At 38.8% G+C, this 4,778-nt stretch overlaps 1 pseudogene; it reads left to right on the forward strand.

Annotated features, from left to right (window-relative positions):
• The first annotated feature begins 662 nt into the window (after positions 1-662).
• On the forward strand, positions 663-1,540 carry LOC103253068 (annotated as a pseudogene).
• Positions 1,541-4,778: the final 3,238 nt, after the last annotated feature.

Raw genomic sequence — 4,778 nt, forward strand, 5'->3', positions numbered from 1 at the left:
GAAGAGAGTAGCCTTGAGTTGATCATTGTTGAAAATGAATGCTTGGTACTTGGAGACTAATCACAGTATTTTCTCAACTTCATGTATATTTGAAATTTTCCATAATAAGGTTTTTTTTTAAAGAAAGAAAAATATTCCTGAAATAAAAAAAAAAAAAAACGTACTCTGAACTTTTTTCTTATTTTTTCTGTTAGTGGATATAGATACACAGTACCTGTAATTATATAAATTTTAAGTTGATTAAATGACTTAGGGTGATTGCAGGGCATCTGAATAACCATATTTGCATAAAAGGTGAAAGCATTGGCCTAAATAATAACACCAATACTGTTTAGCTCCTTGACTAAAAGAAAGTATACTCTTCCTATTAGTTTAAAGCATGGCCCAATGTAAATTGAAAAGCCCTCCATCAGAATAAAAGTATTTGGAGAAAATGATTTTTTAAGATTCCTGCTTTGAAAAACAGTTTTGAGTTTTCCTCAGCTTTGGGTGGTGGCCACTACTGGGCTTTGGCTTGCAGTCTGGAGGGTGAGGTGGCATGAACAGTGGCCTTGGCACCCTGTGTCTGGCCCCCTGCAGCCACATACCCACTCATCATACCCCAAGCCCACCACTTCCTGCCCCAGCCCCTAGCCACCACCACAGCCCAGTGAGCAACCCAAATGCAGGCTACCAAGTGTGTGGTGGTTGGAGATGGAACTGTAAGTAAAACTTGTCTACTGATCAGTTACACAACCAATGCATTTCCTGGAGAATATATCACTACTGTCTTGGACAATTATTCTGCCAATGTCATGGTAGATGGAAAACCAGTGAATCTGGGCTTATGGAATACAACTGGACAAGAAGATTATGACAGATTATGCCTTTTGTCTTATCCACAAACAGATGTATTCTTAATTTGTTTTTCCCTTGTGAGTCCTACATCATTTGAAAATGTCCATGCAAAGGGGTATCCTGAAGTGCAACACAATTGTCCCAACACTCCCATCATCCTTTTGGAAACTAATCTTGATCTTAGGCATGATAAAGACACAATTGAGAAGCTGAAGAAGAAGCTGACCCTTATCACGTATTCACAGGGTTTAGCCATGGCTAAGTGCTGTAAAATACCTGGAGTGCTCTGCTCTCACACACAGAGACCTCAGGCAAGTGTGGTGTTTTTTTTTGTTTTTTGTTTTTTTTAGTTGGAGTCTCACTCTGTCGCCAGACTGGACTGCAGTGGCCGCTCCCGGCCACCACAGCCTCAACCTGCTGGGCTCTGGTGATCCTTCTGTCTCAGCCTACCGAGTAGCTGGAATTACAGGCGCACACTACCATGCCCGGCTAATTTTTTGATTTATTGTAGAGATGAGGTTTCGCTGCCCAGGTGGGTCTCGGACCCATGGGTTCAGGCAATCCACTCACCTTAGCCTCCCAAAGGCATGGGATTGCAAGCTGAGCCACTGAGCCAGGCTAGAAAGGGTTTGGTAAAACTATCAGAGCAGTTCTCTGTCCACCTCTCATGAAGAAGAGGAAGAGAAAATGCCTGTTGTTGTAAATGTCTGAGCCCCTCATTCTTGATCGTGTTCCTTGGAGCCTTTTTATGCTTTGCTCACAAAACAGTGGAGCCTTAAAACCCACAAAGACATGGGCACTAAACAGCATGGGTCAACATGGAAATCAAATCAGAAATTAAAAAATTCCTAGAAACAAATGATAGAATCTTCTTACCAAAACCTCAGGGATGCCATGAAAGCAGTTGTAAACGGGGAAATTATATCTATATGAGCACACTTCAAGAAAATGGAAAGAAGAGGAGTTGAGAGCCTAACAAATCACCAAAAGAAGCTGGAAAGAGAAGACCACAAAACCCAACTTTAGCAAAAGAAAGCAAATCACCAAAATAGGAGCCCAAATATGGAACATAGAAGACAAAAATATCATTAAAAATATCAAAAAAAGAAAAAACAGGTTCATTGAAAGAATTAAGATTAATGGATTCCCCAGCCAGAATGACCAAGAAAAAGAGAGAAAAAGCCCAACACAATCAGAAATAAAAAGTTCAAATCGCAGCTGACCCTGAAGAAATACAAAAGATTACCAGAGGTTATTATGGACAACTATATGGAAACAAACTCCTAAATGAAATAGAGGACTTTCTGAAATCACACAACCATACCAGGTTGAAACAAGAAGACATTGAGACACTAAAAAGACCAATAACAACCCAGGAAATTGACTCTGTCATACATAAACTACCTACAAAAACAAAATCCCTGACCTGGATGACTTTCCAGCAGAATTCTACAAAACATACAAGGGAGAAGATGATACCAGTCCTTTTGAAAGTATTCCAGGCAATTGAAAAAGATGGAATTCTCCTCCAAATCATTTTAAGAATTTAGCATCACACTGATACCCAGACCTAAAGATCAAAAAAAAAAAAAAAAAGAGAGAGAGAGAGAGAGAGAGAGAACTACAGGCCAATATCTCTTAGGAACATAGATGCAAAAATCCTCAACAAAATTCTAGAGAATTGGATCCAAAAACACATCTCAAAAATCAACCACCATGACCAAGTAGAATTCACCCCAGGATGCAGGGCAGGGCTGGCTCAACATTCACAAAACCATAAATGTAATTAAACACATCAACAGTTGTAAGAAAAAGTACCACATGATTATATTATTAGATGCAGAAAAAGCTTTTGATAAAATCCAGCATCCCTTCTTGATAAAAACCTTCAAATACCTAGGTATAGAAGGAACATACCTCAAAATAGGAGTGCCATCTATGATAAACTCACAGCTAACATATTGCTAAATGGACAGAAACTGGAAAATTTCTGCTGAAAACTGCAAAGACAAGGCTGCCCACTCTCACCCCTCTTGTTCAACATTGTGTTGGAAGTCTTAGCTATGGAAATTAGACAAAAGAAGGATCTCGGAGGTACCCAAATAGGAAAAGAGGAAGTCACGTTATCCGTCTTTACTGATGATAGGATCCTATACCTGGAAAATCCAAGGAAACCTGTCAAAAACCTGCTTGCACTAATAAAGGACTTTGGCAAATCTCAGGGTACAAAATAAATGTGCAAAAGACGGTTGAATTTCTATACACCAACAACATGCAGGCAGAGACCCAAATAGAAAGCATAATCCTGTTCACAATAGCCACACACACAAAAAAGAAATATCTCAGCATCTTCCTAACCAGAGAAGTGAAAGACCTTTACAATGAAAACTACAAAATGCTGCTCAAAGAAATCCAAGGAGACACAAAGAAATGGAAAAATATTCCATGCTTATGGATAGGAAGAATCAACATTTTTAAGATGTTCACCTACCCAAGGCAATCTACAGGTTCAACACAATACCCATTAAGCTACCAACATTATTCTTCTCAGACCTGGAATTGACAATACAGAAATTAATATGCTAACATAAATGATCACAAAATCCAAACAATCCTTAGCAAAAGAAACAAAGCAGGAAATATCACACTTCCAGACTTCAAACTTTACTATAAGTCTACAGTAATCAAAACAATCTGGTATTGGTATGACAACAGGCACAAAGACCAATGGGACAGGAGAGAAATTCTGGAAGCAAAACCTTAACCAACTCATCTTTGACAAAGCCTCCAACAACAACCATTGGGGACAGGAGAATCTATTCAGTAAATGGTGCTGGGAAAACTGACTGACCACATGCTGAAGATTGAAACGGGATCCCTACCTATCACCGTACACAAACATTAAATAGAAATGGATCAAAGACCTAAATGTAAAACCTCAAACTATAAGAATTTTAGAAAACGCAGGAGACACCCTTGTGAAAATTGGAACTGGCTACCAATTCCTGATCAAAGCCCCAAGTATCCATGCCATAAGAGCAAGATGGACAAGTAAGACCTCATCAAACTGAAAATCTTCTGCAAAGCAAAAACGAACAAACAAACAAACAAACAAAAAAACCATCAAGAGAGTAGGGAGACAGGCCACAGAATGGGAAAAAATATTTGTCAACTGTATATCTGAGAAAAGTCTAACATCCAGGATCTATAAGGAACTCAAACATGCTGAAAGGAAAAGACAAACAGCCCCATTCCAAAATGGGCAAAAGACATGAATAGACACTTCTCAAAAGAAGATATATGAGCAGTCAGCAGACACATGAAAAAGTACTCAGCCTCATGCATCATCAGAAAAATGCAAATCAAACCCACATTGAAATACCACCTAACCCCAGCAAAAATGGCCATCATTAATAAAACAACAACAGATGCTTGCGAGGATGTGGAGAAAAAAAGGAATGCTTGTACACTGCTGGTGAGAATACAAACTAGTGCAATCACTTTGGAAGACGGTGTGGTGATTTCTGAAAGAACTAGAAACTGACCTCCATATGGCCCAGAAATTCCCTTTGGGAATATACGTGGAGTAATTCAAATCGCTCTACAAAAAAGATATTTGCATATGAATGTTTGTTTCAGCTCTATTCACAATAGCAAAAACATGGAACCAACCATGCTGCCCTGTTGGGAGCCAACATCTATAGCTACATGGCTGAGGCCTGTAAAGGCCCATCTGGAAGATTGCCTCTGACATAGGATATCAGTTATATCTATGATATTGGCATGTGATTAGTGACCAGTGAGCATACATGGCAGTAAAATTTATAAGTAAATCTCTGTACACCTGATGGAAAGTTGCACAGTAGAATTATTTTATATGACCTTGTCCCTTCTAAATTGTACTTCTTTCTAGATATTTTTTTACTTCTATTTCCTTTTAG

The sequence above is a fragment of the Carlito syrichta genome, unplaced genomic scaffold (genome assembly GCF_000164805.1).
Source record: "Carlito syrichta isolate Samal-C Ts95f unplaced genomic scaffold, Tarsius_syrichta-2.0.1 Scaffold197708, whole genome shotgun sequence".
In the NCBI taxonomy this organism is placed as follows: Eukaryota; Metazoa; Chordata; class Mammalia; order Primates; family Tarsiidae; genus Carlito; species Carlito syrichta.